Source organism: Calliopsis andreniformis, unplaced genomic scaffold (assembly GCF_051401765.1).
Source record: "Calliopsis andreniformis isolate RMS-2024a unplaced genomic scaffold, iyCalAndr_principal scaffold0015, whole genome shotgun sequence".
NCBI classification, from domain to species: domain Eukaryota; kingdom Metazoa; phylum Arthropoda; class Insecta; order Hymenoptera; family Andrenidae; genus Calliopsis; species Calliopsis andreniformis.
Window position 1 is genome coordinate 5,416,048 of NW_027480428.1, and position 19,410 is coordinate 5,435,457.

The following is a 19,410-nucleotide window of genomic DNA, read 5'->3' on the forward strand; positions in this document are numbered from 1 at the left end:
AGTTAGGACCTTAGAAGCCAACGCCGGAAGCATAAAATGCAATTAAATACAACAGTTTTTCCATCGTATAAAAGGATTAATTGCAACCAGTTTGAAAGTGATGGTCATTTCTACGTTCCGGGCAACCTAGGCTTCACTCTAGGGCGTTGCTCCACCAGGTCGAATAGCTAGGGCCATAGAAGTCAACGCCAGAAGCATAAAATACAATATAAGTACAACAGTTTTTCCATCGTATAAAATGAATAATTGCAAACATTGCGAAAGTAATGGTCATTCCACGTTCCGGGCAACCTAGGCGTCACTCTAGTGCGTTGCTCCACCACATCTAATAGCTACGGCCTTAGACGTCAACGACAGAAGCATAAAATACAATAAAGATGCAACAGCTTTTCCATCGTATAAAACGAATAATTGCACCCAGTGTGAAAGTTATTGTCATTTCTACTTTCCGCGCATCCTAGGCTTCACCCTAGGGCGTTGCTCCAACAGATTGAAAAGTTAGGGCCTTAGTAGTTAATGCCCGAAGCATAAAATGCAATAAAAATACAACAGTTTTTCCATCATATAGCAGGAATAATTGCAACCAGTTTGAAAGTGATGGTCACTTCTACGTTCCGGGCAACCTAGGCTTCACTCTAGGGCGTTGCTCCACCAGATCGAATAGTTAGAGCCTTAGAAGTCAACGCCAGAAGCATAAAATACAATATAAATAAAACAGTTTTTCCATCGTATAAAACGAATAATTGCTACCAGTATGGAAGTGATGGTCATTTCTGCGTTCCGGGCTACCTAGGCCTCACTCTAGGTCGTTGTTCCACCAGATCGAACAGTTAGGGCCTAAGAAGTGAACGCCAGAAGCATAAAATACAATATAAATATAACAGTTTTTCCATCGTATAAAACGAATAATAGCAACCAGTGTGAAAGTTATGGTCATTTCTACGTTCCGGGCAATCTAGGCTACACTCTAGGGCGTTGCTCCAACAGATCAAACAGCTAGGGCCTTAGAAGTCAACGCCCGAAGCATGAAATACAATATAAATATAACAGTTTTTCCATCGTATAGAACGAATAATAGCAACCAGTGTGAAAGTTAGCGTCATTTCTACTTTCGGGGCAACCTAGGCTTCACCCTCGGGCGTTGCTCCACCACATCTAATAGCTACGGCCTTAGACGTCAACGACAGAAGCATAAAATACAATAAAGATGCAACAGCTTTTCCATCGTATAAAACGAATAATTGCACCCAGTGTGAAAGTTATTGTCATTTCTACTTTCCGCGCATCCCAGGCTTCACCCTAGGGCGTTGCTCCAACAGATTGAATAGTTAGGACCTTAGTAGTTAATGCCCGAAGCATAAAATGCAATAAAAATACAACAGTTTTTCCATCATATAACAGGAATAATTGCTACCAGTTTGAAAGTGATGGTCACTTCTACGTTCCGGGCAACCTAGGCTTCACTCTAGGGCGTTGCTCCACCAGATCGAATAGTTAGAGCCTTAGAAGTCAACGCCAGAAGCATAAAATACAATATAAATAAAACAGTTTTTCCATCGTATAAAACGAATAATTGCTACCAGTATGGAAGTGATGGTCATTTCTACGTTCCGGGCTACCTAGGCCTCACTCTAGGTCGTTGTTCCACCAGATCGAACAGTTAGTGCCTAAGAAGTGAACGCCAGAAGCATAAAATACAATATAAATATAACAGTTTTTCCATCGTATAAAACGAATAATAGCAACCAGTGTGAAAGTTATGGTCATTTCTACGTTCCGGGCAACCTAGGCTTCACTCTAAGGCGTTGCTTCACCAGAGCAAACAGTTAGGGCCTTAGAAGTCAACGCCCGAAGCATAAAATACAAAATAAATAAAACAGTTTTTCCATTGTATAAAACGAATAATTGCTACCAGTGTAAAAGTTATGGTCATTTCTTCGTTCCGAGCAACCTAGGCTTCACCCTAGGGCGTTGCTGCAACAGATTGAATAGTTAGGGACTTAGAAGTCAACGCCCCAACCATAAAATGCAAAAAAAATACGAGAGTGTTTCCATCATATAACAGGAATAATTGCAACCAGTTTGAAAGTGATGGCCAATTCTACGTTACGGGTAACCTAGGTTTCACTCCAGGGCGTTGCTCCACCATATCGAATAGTTACGGCCTAAGAAGTCAACGCCAGAAGCATAAAATACGATATAAATACAACAGCTTTTCCATCGTATAAAACGAATATTTGCAACCAGTGTGAAAGTAATGGTCATTTCTACGTTCCGAGCACCCTAGGCTTCACTCTAGGGCGTTGCTCCACCAGATCGAATAGTTAGTGCCTTAGAAGTCAACGCCAGAAGCATAAAATACAATATAAATACAACAGTTTTTCCATCGTATAAAACGAATAATTGCAACCAGTATGAAAGTTATGGTCAGTTCTACGTTCCGGGCAACCTAGGCTTCACTCTATGGCGTTCTTCCTCTACATCGAATAGCAACGGCCTCAGAAGTCAACGCCTGAAGCATAAAATACAATAAAAATACAACAGTCTTTCCGTCCTATAACAGGAATAATTGCAACCCGTGTGAAAGTGATGGTCATTTGTACGTTCTAGGCAACCTAGGCTTCACTGTAGGGCGTTGTTCCACCAGATCGAATTGTTAGGCCCTAAGAAGTCAACGCCAGAAGCATAAGATACAATATAAATATAACAGTTTTTCCATCGTATAGAACGAATAATAGCAACCAGTGTGAAAGTTATGGTCACTTCTACGTTCCGGGCAACATAGGCTACACTCTAGGGCGTTGCTCCACCAGATCAAACAGCTAGGGCCTTAGAAGTCAACGCCCGAAGCATAAAATACAATATAAATATAACAGTTTTTCCATCGTATAGAACGAATAATAGCAACCAGTGTGAAAGTTAACGTCATTTCTACTTTCCAGGCAACCTAGGCTTCACCCTAGGGCGTTGCTCCAACAGATTGAATAGTTAGGGTCTTAGAAGTCAACGCCCGATGCATAAAATACAAAATAAATACAACAGTTTTTCCATCGTGTAAAACGAATAATTGCTACCGGTGTGAAAGTTATGGCCATTTCTACGTTCCGGTCAACCTAGGCTTCACCATAGGGCGTTGTTCCACCAGATCGAATAGTTAGGGCCTAGGAAGTGAACGCCAGAAGCATAAATTACAATATAAGTACAACAGTTTTTCCATCGTATACAACGAATAATTGCTACCAGTATGGAAGTGATGGTCATTTCTACGTTCTGGGCTACCTAGGCCTCACTCTAGGTCGTTATCCCACCAGTTCGAATTGTTAGGGCCTAAGAAGTCAACGCCAGAAGCATAAGATACAATATGAATATAACAGTTTTTCCATCGAATAGAACGAATAATAGCAACCAGTGTGAAAGTTATGGTCATTTCTACGTTCCGGGCAACCTAGGCTTCACTCCAGGGCGTTGCTCCACCAGATCAAACAGCTAGGGCCTTAGAAGTCAACGCCCGAAGCATAAAATACAATATAAATACAACAGTTTTTCCATCGTATAAAACAAATAATTGCAACCAGTATGAAACTCATGGTCATTTCTACGTTCCGGGCAATCTAGGCTTCACTCTATGGCGTTCTTCCACCACATCGAATAGCTACGGCCTCAGAAGTCAACGCCTGAAGTATAAAATACAATAAAAATACAACCGTCTTTCCATCCTATAACAGGAATAATTGCAACCAGTTTGAAAGTGATGGTCATTTCCCCTTTCCGGGCAACCTAGGCTTCACTCAAGGGCGTTACTCCACTAGATCGAATAGCTAGGGCCTTAGAAGTCAACGCCAGAAGCATAAAATACAATATAAATACAACAGTTTTTCCATTGTATAAAACGAATAATTGCAACCAGTATGAAACTTATGGTCATTTCTACGTTCCGTGCAACCTAGGCCTCACTCTAGGTCGTTTTTCCACCAGATCGAATTGTTAGGGCTTAAGAAGTCAACGCCAGAAGCATAAGATACAATATAAATATAACAGTTTTTCCATCGTATAGAACGAATAATAGCAACCAGTGTGAAAGTTAGCGTCATTTCTACTTTCGGGGCAACCTAGGCTTCACCATCGGGCGTTGCTCCACCACATCTAATAGCTACGGCCTTAGACGTCAACGACAGAAGCATAAAATACAACAAAGATGCAACAGCTTTTCCATCGTATAAAACGAATAATTGCACCCAGTGTGAAAGTTATTGTCATTTCTACTTTCCGCGCATCCCAGGCTTCACCCTAGGGCGTTGCTCCAACAGATTGAATAGTTAGGACCTTAGTAGTTAATGCCCGAAGCATAAAATGCAATAAAAATACAACAGTTTTTCCATCATATAACAGGAATAATTGCTACCAGTTTGAAAGTGATGGTCACTTCTACGTTCCGGGCAACCTAGGCTTCACTCTAGGGCGTTGCTCCACCAGATCGAATAGTTAGAGCCTTAGAAGTCAACGCCAGAAGCATAAAATACAATATAAATAAAACAGTTTTTCCATCGTATAAAACGAATAATTGCTACCAGTATGGAAGTGATGGTCATTTCTACGTTCCGGGCTACCTAGGCCTCACTCTAGGTCGTTGTTCCACCAGATCGAACAGTTAGTGCCTAAGAAGTGAACGCCAGAAGCATAAAATACAATATAAATATAACAGTTTTTCCATCGTATAAAACGAATAATAGCAACCAGTGTGAAAGTTATGGTCATTTCTACGTTCCGGGCAACCTAGGCTTCACTCTAAGGCGTTGCTTCACCAGAGCAAACAGTTAGGGCCTTAGAAGTCAACGCCCGAAGCATAAAATACAAAATAAATAAAACAGTTTTTCCATTGTATAAAACGAATAATTGCTACCAGTGTAAAAGTTATGGTCATTTCTACGTTCCGAGCAACCTAGGCTTCACCCTAGGGCGTTGCTGCAACAGATTGAATAGTTAGGGACTTAGAAGTCAACGCCCCAACCATAAAATGCAAAAAAAATACGAGAGTGTTTCCATCATATAACAGGAATAATTGCAACCAGTTTGAAAGTGATGGCCAATTCTACGTTACGGGTAACCTAGGTTTCACTCCAGGGCGTTGCTTCACCAGAGCAAACAGTTAGGGCCTTAGAAGTCAACGCCCGAAGCATAAAATACAAAATAAATAAAACAGTTTTTCCATTGTATAAAACGAATAATTGCTACCAGTGTAAAAGTTATGGTCATTTCTTCGTTCCGAGCAACCTAGGCTTCACCCTAGGGCGTTGCTGCAACAGATTGAATAGTTAGGGACTTAGAAGTCAACGCCCCAACCATAAAATGCAAAAAAAATACGAGAGTGTTTCCATCATATAACAGGAATAATTGCAACCAGTTTGAAAGTGATGGCCAATTCTACGTTACGGGTAACCTAGGTTTCACTCCAGGGCGTTGCTCCACCATATCGAATAGTTACGGCCTAAGAAGTCAACGCCAGAAGCATAAAATACGATATAAATACAACAGGTTTTCCATCGTATAAAACGAATATTTGCAACCAGTGTGAAAGTAATGGTCATTTCTACGTTCCGAGCTCCCTAGGCTTCACTCTAGGGCGTTGCTCCACCAGATCGAATAGTTAGTGCCTTAGAAGTCAACGCAAGAAGCATAAAATACAATATAAATACAACAGTTTTTCCATCGTATAAAACGAATAATTGCAACCAGTATGAAAGTTATGGTCAGTTCTACGTTCCGGGCAACCTAGGCTTCACTCTATGGCGTTCTTCCTCTACATCGAATAGCAACGGCCTCAGAAGTCAACGCCTGAAGCATAAAATACAATAAAAATACAACAGTCTCTCCGTCCTATAACAGGAATAATTGCAACCCGTGTGAAAGTGATGGTCATGTGTACGTTCTAGGCAACCTAGGCTTCACTGTAGGGCGTTGTTCCACCAGATCGAATTGTTAGGCCCTAAGAAGTCAACGCCAGAAGCATAGGATACAATATAAATATAACAGTTTTTCCATCGTATAGAACGAATAATAGCAACCAGTGTGAAAGTTATGGTCACTTCTACGTTCCGGGCAACATAGGCTACACTCTAGGGCGTTGCTCCACCAGATCAAACAGCTAGGGCCTTAGAAGTCAACGCCCGAAGCATAAAATACAATATAAATATAACAGTTTTTCCATCGTATAAAACGAATAATTGCTACCAGTATGGAAGTGATGGTCATTTCTACGTTCCGGGCTACCTAGGCCTCACTCTAGGTCGTTGTTCCACCAGATCGAACAGTTAGTGCCTAAGAAGTGAACGCCAGAAGCATAAAATACAATATAAATATAACAGTTTTTCCATCGTATAAAACGAATAATAGCAACCAGTGTGAAAGTTATGGTCATTTCTACGTTCCGGGCAACCTAGGCTTCACTCTAAGGCGTTGCTTCACCAGAGCAAACAGTTAGGGCCTTAGAAGTCAACGCCCGAAGCATAAAATACAAAATAAATAAAACAGTTTTTCCATTGTATAAAACGAATAATAGCAACCAGTGTGAAAGTTAACGTCATTTCTACTTTCCAGGCAACCTAGGCTTCACCCTAGGGCGTTGCTCCAACAGATTGAATAGTTAGGGTCTTAGAAGTCAACGCCCGATGCATAAAATACAAAATAAATACAACAGTTTTTCCATCGTGTAAAACGAATAATTGCTACCGGTGTGAAAGTTATGGTCATTTCTACGTTCCGGTCAACCTAGGCTTCACCATAGGGCGTTGTTCCACCAGATCGAATAGTTAGGGCCTAAGAAGTGAACGCCAGAAGCATAAAATACAATATACGTACAACAGTTTTTCCATCGTATACAACGAATAATTGCTACCAGTATGGAAGTGATGGTCATTTCTACGTTCTGGGCTACCTAGGCCTCACTCTAGGTCGTTATCCCACCAGTTCGAATTGTTAGGGCCTAAGAAGTCAACGCCAGAAGCATAAGATACAATATGAATATAACAGTTTTTCCATCGAATAGAACGAATAATAGCAACCAGTGTGAAAGTTATGGTCATTTCTACGTTCCGGGCAACCTAGGCTTCACTCCAGGGCGTTGCTCCACCAGATCAAACAGCTAGGGCCTTAGAAGTCAACGCCCGAAGCATAAAATACAATATAAATACAACAGTTTTTCCATCGTATAAAACAAATAATTGCAACCAGTATGAAACTCATGGTCATTTCTACGTTCCGGGCAATCTAGGCTTCACTCTATGGCGTTCTTCCACCACATCGAATAGCTACGGCCTCAGAAGTCAACGCCTGAAGTATAAAATACAATAAAAATACAACCGTCTTTCCATCCTATAAGAGGAATAATTGCAACCAGTTTGAAAGTGATGGTCATTTCCCCTTTCCGGGCAACCTAGGCTTCACTCAAGGGCGTTACTCCACTAGATCGAATAGCTAGGGCCTTAGAAGTCAACGCCAGAAGCATAAAATACAATATAAATACAACAGTTTTTCCATTGTATAAAACGAATAATTGCAACCAGTATGAAACTTATGGTCATTTCTACTTTCCGAGCAACCTAGGCTTCACCCTAGGGCGTCGCTCCAACAGATTGAATAGTTAGGACCTTAGAAGTCAACGCCCGACGCATAAAATGCAATAAAAATGCAACAGTTTTTCCATCGTATAAAAGGATTAACTGCAACCAGTTTGAAAGTGATGGTCATTTCTACGTTCCGGGCAACCAAGGCTTCACCCTAGGGCGTTGCTCCAACAGATTGAATAGTTAGGGCCTTAGAAGACAACGCCCGACGCATAAAATGCAATAAAAATGCAACAGTTTTTCCAACGTATAAAAGGAATAATTGCAAACAGTGTGAAAGTAATGGTCATTTCTACGTTCCGGTCAACCTAGGCTTCACTCTACGGTGTTGTTCCACCAGATCGAATAGTTGGGGCCTAAGAAGTGAACGCCAGAAGCATAAAATACAATATAAATATAAGAGTTTTTCCATCGTATAAAACGAATAATAGCAACCAGTGTTAAAGTTATGGTCATTTCTACGTTCCGGGCAACCAAGGCTTCACCCTAGGGCGTTGCTCCAACAGATTGAATAGTTAGGGCCTTAGAAGACAACGCCCGACGCATAAAATGCAATAAAAATGCAACAGTTTTTCCAACGTATAAAAGGATTAATTGCAACCAGTTTGAAAGTGATGGTCATTTCTACGTTCCAGGCAACCTAGGCTTCACCCTAGGGCGTTGTTCCACCAGATGGAATAGTTAGGGCATAAGAAGTCATCGCCAGAAGCATAAAATACCGTATAAATACAACAGCTTTTCCATCGTATAGAACGAATAATAGCAACCAGTGTGAAAGTTAAGGTAATTTCTACGTTCTGGGCAACCTAGGCTTCACTCTACGGCGTTGTTCCACCAGATCGAATAGTTAGGGCCTAAGAAGTCATTGCCAGAAGCATAAAATGCAATATAAATATAAAGCGTTTCCATCGTATAAAACGAATAATTGCAACCAGTGTGAAAGTAATGGTCATTTCTACGTTCCGGGCAACCTAGGCTTCACTCTACGGCGTTGTTCCATCAGATGGAATAGTTAGGGCCTAAGAAGTCAACGCCCGAAGCATAAAATACGATATAAATACAACAGCTTTTCCATCGTATAAAAGGAATAATTGCAAACAGTGTGAAAGTAATGGTCATTTCTACGATCCGGGCAACCTAGGCTTCACTCTACGGTGTTGTTCCACCAGATCGAATAGTTGGGGCCTAAGAAGTGAACGCCAGAAGCATAAAATACAATATAAATATAACAGTTTTTCCATCGTATAAAACGAATAATAGCAACCAGTGTTAAAGTTATGGTCATTTCTACGTTCCGGGCAACCTAGGCTTCCCTCTAGGGCGTTGCTGCACCAGATCAAACAGTTAGGGCCTTAGATGTCAACGCCCGAAGCATAAAATACAAAATAAATAGAACAGTTTTTCCATTGTATAAAACGAATAATTGCTACCAGTGTAAAAGTTATGGTCATTTCTACGTTCCGGGCAACCTAGGCTTCACCCTAGGGCGTTGCTCCACCAGATCGAATAGTTAGGTCCTTAGAAGTCAACGCCAGAAGCATAAGATACAATATAAATATAACAGTTTTTCCATCGTATAGAACGATTGATAGCAACCAGTGTGAAAGTTATGGTCACTTCTACGTTCCGAGCAACCTAGGCTTCACTCTAGGGCGCTGCTTCACCAGATGGAATAGTTAGGGCCTTAAAAGTCAACGCCAGAAGCATAAAATACAATAAAGATGCAACAGCTTTTCCATCGTATAAAACGAATAACTTCAACCAGTGTGAATGTTATGGTCATTTCTACATTCCGAGCAACCTAGGCTTCACTCTATGGCGTTCTTCCACCACATCGAATAGCTACGGCCTCAGAAGTCAACGCCTGAAGTATAAAATACAATAAAAATACAACCGTCTTTCCATCCTATAACAGGAATAATTGCAACCAGTTTGAAAGTGATGGTCATTTCCCCTTTCCGGGCAACCTAGGCTTCACTCAAGGGCGTTACTCCACTAGATCGAATAGCTAGGGCCTTAGAAGTCAACGCCAGAAGCATAAAATACAATATAAATACAACAGTTTTTCCATTGTATAAAACGAATAATTGCAACCAGTATGAAACTTATGGACATTTCTACTTTCCGAGCAACCTAGGCTTCACCCTAGGGCGTCGCTCCAACAGATTGAATAGTTAGGACCTTAGAAGTCAACGCCCGACGCATAAAATGCAATAAAAATGCAACAATTTTTCCATCGTATAAAAGGATTAACTGCAACCAGTTTGAAAGTGATGGTCATTTCTACGTTCCGGGCAACCTAGGCTTCACTCTACGGCGTTGTTCCACCAGATGGAATAGTTAGGGCCTAAGAAGTCAGCGCCCGAAGCATAAAATACGATATAAATACAACAGCTTTTCCATCGTATAAAAGGAATAATTGCAAACAGTGTGAAAGTAATGGTCATTTCTACGTTCCGGGCAACCTAGGCTTCACTCTACGGTGTTGTTCCACCAGATCGAATAGTTGGGGCCTAAGAAGTGAACGCCAGAAGCATAAAATACAATATAAATATAACAGTTTTTCCATCGTATAAAACGAATAATAGCAACCAGTGTTAAAGTTATGGTCATTTCTACGTTCCGGGCAACCAAGGCTTCACCCTAGGGCGTTGCTCCAACAGATTGAATAGTTAGGGCCTTAGAAGACAACGCCCGACGCATAAAATGCAATAAAAATGCAACAGTTTTTCCAACGTATAAAAGGATTAATTGCAACCAGTTTGAAAGTGATGGTCATTTCTACGTTCCAGGCAACCTAGGCTTCACCCTAGGGCGTTGTTCCACCAGATGGAATAGTTAGGGCATAAGAAGTCATCGCCAGAAGCATAAAATACCGTATAAATACAACAGCTTTTCCATCGTATAGAACGAATAATAGCAACCAGTGTGAAAGTTAAGGTAATTTCTACGTTCTGGGCAACCTAGGCTTCACTCTACGGCGTTGTTCCACCAGATCGAATAGTTAGGGCCTAAGAAGTCATTGCCAGAAGCATAAAATGCAATATAAATATAAAGCGTTTCCATCGTATAAAACGAATAATTGCAACCAGTGTGAAAGTAATGGTCATTTCTACGTTCCGGGCAACCTAGGCTTCACTCTACGGCGTTGTTCCACCAGATGGAATAGTTAGGGCCTAAGAAGTCAACGCCCGAAGCATAAAATACGATATAAATACAACAGCTTTTCCATCGTATAAAAGGAATAATTGCAAACAGTGTGAAAGTAATGGTCATTTCTACGATCCGGGCAACCTAGGCTTCACTCTACGGTGTTGTTCCACCAGATCGAATAGTTGGGGCCTAAGAAGTGAACGCCAGAAGCATAAAATACAATATAAATATAACAGTTTTTCCATCGTATAAAACGAATAATAGCAACCAGTGTTAAAGTTATGGTCATTTCTACGTTCCGGGCAACCTAGGCTTCCCTCTAGGGCGTTGCTCCACCAGATCGAATAGCTAGGGCCTTAGAAGTCAACGCCCGAAACATAAAATACAATAAAAATACAACAGTTTTTCCATCTTATAACGGGAATAATTGCAACCAGTGTGTAAGTGATGGTCACTTCTACGTTCCCGGCAACCTAGGTTTCACTCTAGGTCGTTGCTCCACCAGATCGAATAGATAGGGCCTAAGAAGTCAACGACAGAAGCATAAAATACGATATAAATACAACAGCTTTTCCATCGTATATAATGTATATTTGCAAACAGTGTGAAAGTAATGGTCACATCCACGTTCCGAGCAACCTAGGCTTCACTCTAGGGCGTTGCTCCACCAGATCGAATAATTAGGGCCTTAGAAGTCAGCGCCAGAAGCATAAAATACAATATAAACACAACGGCTTTTACGTCGTATAGAAGGAATAATTGCAACCAGTGTTAAAGTTGTGGTCATTTCTGCGTTCCGAGCAACCTATGATTCACTCTAGGGCGTCGGTCCACCAGACCGAATAGTTAGGGCCTTAGAAAGCAACGCCAGAAGCATAAAATACAATATAAATACAACAGTTGTTCCATCGTGTAACAGGAATAATTGCAACCAGTGTGAACGATATGGTCATTTCTACGGTCCGGGCAACCTAGGATTCACTCTAGGGCGTTGGTCCACCAGATCCAATAGTTAGGGCCTAAGAGGTCAACGACAGTAGCACCAAATACAGAATAAATATAACAGTTTTTCCATCGTATAAAACGAATAATTGCAACCAGTCCGAAAGTAATGGTCATTTCTACGTGCTGGGCAACCTAGGCTTCACTCTAGGGCATTGCTCCACCAGACCGAATAGTTAGGCCCTTAGAAGTCAACGCCGGAAGCATAAAATACAACATAAATACAACAGCTCTTCCATCGCATATAATGTATATTTGCAAACAGTGTGAAAGTAATAGTCATTTCTACGATCCGCGCAACCTAGGCTTCACTCTCGGGCGTAGCTCCACCACTTCGAATAGCTCCGGCCTTAGAAGTCAACGCCTGAAGCATAAAATACAATAAAGGTACAACAGCTTTTCCACCGTATACCAGGAATAATTGCAACCAGTGTGAAAGTTATGGTGATTTCTACGTTCCGTGCAATCTAGGCTTCACTCTAGAGCGTTGCTCCACCAGGTCGAATAGCTAGGGCCTAAGAAGTCAACGCCAGAAGCATAAAATACAATATAAATACAACGGTTTTTCCATCGTATATAATGTATATTTGCAAACAGTGTGAAAGTAACGGTCGTTTCTACGTTCCGGGCAACCTAGGCTTCACTCTAGGGCGTAGCTCCACCACTTCGAATAGCTCCGGCCTTAGAAGTCAACGCCTGAAGCATAAAATACAATAAAGGTACAACAGCTTTTTCATCGTATACCAGGAATAATTGTAACCAGTGTGAAAGTTATGGTGATTTCTACGTTCCGTGCAATCTAGGCTTCACTCTAGGGCATTGCTCCACCAGATCGAATAGCTAGGGCCTAAGAAGTCAACGCCAGAAGCATAAAATACAATATAGATACAACGGTTTTTCCATCGTATATAATATATATTTGCAAACAGTGTGAAAGTAACGGTCGTTTCTTCGTTCCGGGCAACCTAGGCTTCACTCTAGGGCGTAGCTCCACCACATCGAATAGCTCCGGCCTTAGAAGTCAACGCCTGAAGCATAAAATACAATAAAGGTACAGCAGCTTTTCCATCGTATACCAGGAATAATTGTAACCAGTGTGAAAGTTATGGTGATTTCTACGTTCCGTGCAATCTAGGCTTCACTCTAGGGCGTTGCTCCACCAGATCGAATAGCTAGGGCCTAAGAAGTCAACGCCAGAAGCATAAAATACAATATAGATACAACGGTTTTTCCATCGTATATAATATATATTTGCAAACAGTGTGAAAGTAACGGTCGTTTCTTCGTTCCGGGCAACCTAGGCTTCACTCTAGGGCGTAGCTCCACCACATCGAATAGCTCCGGCCTTAGAAGTCAACGCCTGAAGCATAAAATACAATAAAGGTACAACAGCTTTTCCATCGTGTATCAGAAGTAATTGCAACCAGTGTGAAAGTAATGGCCATTTCTACTTTCCGGGCAACCTAGGCGTCACTCTAGGGCGTTGCTCCACCACATCTAATAACTGCGGCCTTAGAAGTCAACGCCAGGAGCATAAAATACAACATAAATACAACAGATTTTCCACCATATATAATGTATATTTGCAAACAGTGTGAAAGTAATGGTCATTTCTACGTACCGGGCAACCTAGGTTCCACTCTAGGGCGTTGCTACATCAAACCGAATAGCTAGGGCCTTAGAAGTCAACGCCAGAAGCATAAAATACAATAAAGATGCAAAAGTTTTTCCATCGTATAACAGGAATAACTGCAAACAGTATGAAAGTACTGGTCATTTCTCCGTTACGGGTAACCTAGGTTTCACTCTAGGGTGTTGCTCCACCAGATCGAAGAGCTAGGGACTTAGAATTCAACGCCATAAGAATAAAATACAAAATAAGTACAACAGATTTTCCATCGTATAAAATGAATAGTTGCAACCAGTGTGAAAGTTATGGTCATTTCTACATTCCGAGCAACCTAGGCTTCACTCTAGGGCGTTGCTCCACCAGATCGAATAGTTAGGTCCTTAGAAGTCAACGCCAGAAGCATAAAATACGATATAAATACAACAGCATTTCCATCATATTAAATGAATAATTGCAAACAGTGTGAAAGTAGTGGTCATTTCTACGTTCCGAGCAGCCTAGGCTTCACTCTAGGGCGGTGCTCCAACATATCGAATAGCTACGGCCTTAGAAGTCTACGACTGAAGCATAAAATACAATAAAAATACAACAGTCTTTTCATCGTATAACAGGAATAATTGCAACAAGCGTGATAGTAATGATCATTTCGGCGTTTCGGGCATCCTAGACTTATCTCTGAGGCATTGCTCCACCAGATCGAATAGTTAGGGCCCAAGAAGTCAACGCCAGAGGCATAAAATACAATATAAATATAACAGCTTTTCCATCGTATAAAACGAATAATTGCAACCAGTGTGAAAGTAATGGTCATTTCTACGTTCCGAGCAACCTAGGCGTCACTCTAGGGCGTTGCTCCACCAGATCGAATAGCTAGGGACTTATAATACATCGCTAAAAGCATAAAATACAATTAAAATACAACAGTTTTTCCATCGTATAACAGGAATAATTGCAACCAGTGTGAAAGTAATGGTCATTTCTACGTTCCGGGTAACCTAGGTTTCACTCTAGGGCGTTGCTCCTCCACATCGAATGGTTAGGGCCTTAGAAGACAACGCCCGAAGCATAAAATACAAAATAAATAGAACAGTTTTTCCATCGTATAACAGGAATAATTGCAACCAGTGTGAAGGTAATGGTGATTTCTACGTTCCGTGCAATCTAGGCTTCACTCTAGGGCGTCGCTCCACCAGATCGAATAGCTAGGGCCTAAGAAGTCAACGCCAGAAGCATAAACCACGATATATGCACAACAGTATACCATCGTATAAAACGGATAATTGCAACCAGTGTGAAAGTGATGGTCATTTCTACGATCCAGGCAACCTAGGCTTCACTCTAGGGCGTTGTTCCACCAGATCGAATAGCTACGGCCATAGAAGTCAACGCCTGAAGCATAAAATACAACAAAAATAAAACATATTTTTCATCGTATAACAGGAATAATTGTAACCAGTGTGAAAGTAATGGTCATTTCTACGTTCCGGGCAACCAAGGCTTCACTCTAGGGCGTCGTTCCACCAGATCGAATAGTTAGGGCTCAAGAAGTCAACGCCAGGGGCATAAAATACAATATAAATACAAGAGCTATTCCATCGTTTAAAACGAAGAATTGCAACCAGTATGGAAGGTATTGTCATTTCTACGTTCCGGGCTACCTAGGCTTCACTCTAGCTTGTTGTTCCACCAAATCGAATAGTTAGGGCCTAAGAAGTCAACGCCAGAAGCATAAAATACGATATATGTACAACAGTCTTTCCATCGTATAAAACGAATAATTGCAACCACTGTGAAAGTAATGGCCATTTATACGTTCCGGGTATCCTTGACATAACTCTGAGGTAATGCTCCACCAGATCGAATACATAGGACCTTAGGAGTCAACGCCAGAAGCATAAAATACAATATAAATATAACCATTTTTACGCCGTATAAAACGAATAATAGCAACCAGTGTGACAGTGATGGTCATTTCTACGATCCGGGCAACCTAGGCTTCACTCTAGGGCGTTGTTCCACCAGATCGAATAGTTAGGGCCTTAGAAGTCAGCGCCAGAAGCATAAAATACAATCGAGATGCAACAGTTTTTCCATCATATAACAGGAATAATTGCAACCTGTGTGAAGGTAATGGTCATTTCTACGTTCCGTGCAATCTAGGCTTCACTCCAGGGTGTTGCTCCATCACATCTAATAACTACGGCCTTAGAAGTCAACGCCAGGAGCATAAAATACAATATAAATACAACAGCTTTTCAATCGTATAACAGGTATAATTGCAGCCAGTGTGGAAGTTATGGTCATTTCTACGTTCCGGGCAACCTAGGCTTCACTCTAGGGCGGTGCTCCACCAGATCAAATAGTTGGGGCCTAAGAAGTCAACGCCAGAAGCATAAAATACAACATAAATACAACAGATTTTCCATCGTATATAATGTATATTTGCAAAGAGTGTGAAAGTAATGGTCATTTCTACGTACCGGGCAACCTGGGCTCCACTCTAGGGCGTTGCTCCACCAAACCGAATAGCTAGGACCTTAGAAGTCAATGCCAGAAGCATAAAATACAATAAAGATGCAAAAGTTTTTCCATCGTATAACAGGAATAACTGCAAACAGTATGAAAGTACTGGTCATTTCTACGTTCCGGGTAACCTTGGTTTCACTCTAGGGCGTTGCTCCACCAGATCGAACAGCTAGGGACTTAGAATACAACGCCATAAGAATAAAATACAATATAAGTAGAACAGTTTTTCGATCGTATAAAATGAATAATTGCAACCAGTGTGAAAGTTATGGTCATTTCTACACTCCGAGCAACCTAGGCTTCACTCTAGGGCGTTGCTCCACCTGATCGAATAGTTAGGGCCTCAGAAGTCAACGCCAGAAGCATAAAATACAATAAAGATGCAACAGTTTTTCCACCGTATAACAGGAATAACTGCAAACAGTGTGAAAGTACTGGTCATTTCTACGTTCCGGGTAACCTAGGTTTCACTCTAGGGCGTTGCTTCACCACATCGAATGGTTAGGGCCTTAGAAGACAACGCCCGAAGCATAAAATACAAAATAAATAGAACAGTTTTTCCATCGTATAACAGGAATAATTGCAAGCAGTGTGAAAGTAATGGTCATTTCTACGTTCCCGGCAACCTAGGTTTCACTCTAGGTCGTTGCTCCACCAGATCAAATAGATAGGGCCTAAGAAGTCAACGACAGAAGCATAAAATACGATATAAATACAACAGCTTTTCCATCGGATATAATGTATATTTGCAAACAGTGTGAAAGTAATGGTCATATCCACGTTCCGAGCAACCTAGGCTTCACTCTAGGGCGTTGCTCCACCAGATCGAGTAATTAGGGCCTTAGAAGTCAGCGCCAGAAGCATAAAATACAATATAAACACAACGGCTTTTACGTCGTATAGAAGGAATAATTGCAACCAGTGTGAAGGTTATGGTCATTTCTACGTTCCGGGCAACCTATTCTTCACTCTAGGGCGTTGCTCCACCAGATCGAATAGTTAGGGCCTTAGAAGTCAACGCCAGAAGCATAAAATACAATATAAATACAACAGCTTTTCCGTCGTATATAATGTATATTTGCAAACAGTGTGAAAGTGATGGTCATTTCTACGTTCCGGACAACCTAGACTTCTCTCTAGGGCGCTGGTCCACCAGATCCAATACATAGGGCTTAAGAAGTCAACGCCAGAAGCATAAAATACAATATAAATACAACAGCATTTCCATCGTATATAATGTATATTTGCAAACAGTGTGAAAGTAATGGTCATTTCCACGTTCCGAGCAACCTAGGCCTCACTCTAGGGCGTTGCTCCACCAGATCGAATAGTTAGGGTCTTAGAAGTCAGCGCCAGAAGCATAAAATACAATATAAACACAACGGCTTTTACGTCGTATCGAAGGAATAATTGCAACCAGTGTTAAAGTTGTGGTCATTTCTACGTTCCGAGCAACCTATGATTCACTCTAGGGCGTTGGTCCACCAGACCGAATAGTTAGGGCCTTAGAAAGCAACGCCAGAAGCATAAAATACAATATAAATACAACAGTTGTTCCATCGTGTAACAGGAATAATTGCAACCAGTGTGAACGATATGGTCATTTCTACGATCCGCGCAACCTTGGATTCACTCTAGGGCGTTGGTCCACCAGATCCAATAGTTAGGGCCTAAGAAGTCAGCGACAGTAGCACCAAATACAAAATAAACATAACAGTTTTTCCATCGTATAAAACGAATAATTGCAACCAGTCTGAAAGTGATGGTTATTTCTACGTGCCGGGCAACCTAGGCTTCACTCTAGGGCGTTGCTCCACCAGACCGAATAGTTAGGCCCTTAGAAGTCAACGCCGGAAGCATAAAATACAACATTAAATACAACAGCTTTTCCATCGCATATAATGTATATTTGCAAACAGTGTGAAAGTAATAGTTATTTCTACGATCCGCGTAACCTAGGCTTCACTCTCGGGAGTAGCCCCACCACTTCGAATAGCTCCGGCCTTAGAAGTCAACGCCTGAAGCATAAAATACAATAAAGGTACAACAGCATTTCCATCGTATACCAGGAATGATTGCAACCAGTGTGGAAGTTATGGTCATTTCTACGTTGCGGGCAACCTAGGCTTCACTCTAGGGCGTTGCTCCACCAGATGGAATAGATAGGGCCTTAGAAGTCAACGCCAGAAGCATAAAATACAATCGAGATGCAACAGTTTTTCCATCATATAACAGGAATAATTGCAACCTGTGTGAAGGTAATGGTCATTTCTACGTTCCGTGCACTCTAGGCTTCACTCCAGGGTGTTGCTCCATCACATCTAATAACTGCGGCCTTAGAAGTCAACGCCAGGAGCATAAAATACAATATAAATACAACAGCTTTTCAATCGTATATAATGTATATTTGCAAACAGTGTGAAAGTTATGGCCATTTCTTCGTTGCGAGCACCCTAGGCTTAACTCTAGGGCGTAGCTCCAACAGATCGAATAGATAGGGCCTTAGAGGTCAACGCCAGAAGCATAAAATACAATAAAGATGCAACAGTATTTCCATCGTATAACAGGAATAATTGCAACCAGTGTGAAGGCAATGGTGATTTCTACGTTCCGTGCAATCTAGGCTTCAGTCTAGGGCGTCGCTCCACCAGATCGAATAGCTAGGGCCTAAGAAGTCAACGCCAGAAGCATAAACCACGATATATGCACAACAGTATACCATCGTATAAAACGAATAATTGCAACCAGTGTGAAAGTGATGGTCATTTCTACGATCCAGGCAACCTAGGCTTCACTCTAGGGCGTTGTTCCACCAGATCGAATAGCTACGGCCATAGAAGTCAACGCCTGAAGCATAAAATACAACAAAAATAAAAAATATTTTTCATCGTATAACAGGAATAATTGTAACCAGTGTGAAAGTAATGGTCATTTCTACGTTCCGGGAAACCAAGGCTTCACTCTAGGGCGTCGTTCCACCAGATCGAATAGTTAGGGCTCAAGAAGTCAACGCCAGGGGCATAAAATACAATATAAATACAAGAGCTATTCCATCGTTTAAGACGAAGAATTGCAACCAGTATGGAAGGTATTGTCATTTCTACGTTCCGGGCAACCTAGGCTTCTCCCTAGGGCGTTGGTCCACCAGATCGTATGGTTAGGGCCTTAGAAGTCAACTCCCGAAGCATAAGATACAATATAAATACAACAGTTTTTCCATCGTATAACAGGAATAATTGCAACCAGTGTAAAAGTAATGGTCATTTCTACGTTCCGAGCAACCTAGGCGTCACTCTATTGCGTTGCTCCACCAGATCGAATAGCTAGGGACTTATAATTCATCGCTAAAAGCATAAAATACAATTAAAATACAACAGTTTTTCCATCGTATAACAGGAATAATTGCAACCAGTGTGAAAGTTATGGACATTTCTACATTCCGGCCAACCTAGGCTTCTATCTAGGGCGTTGCTCCACCAG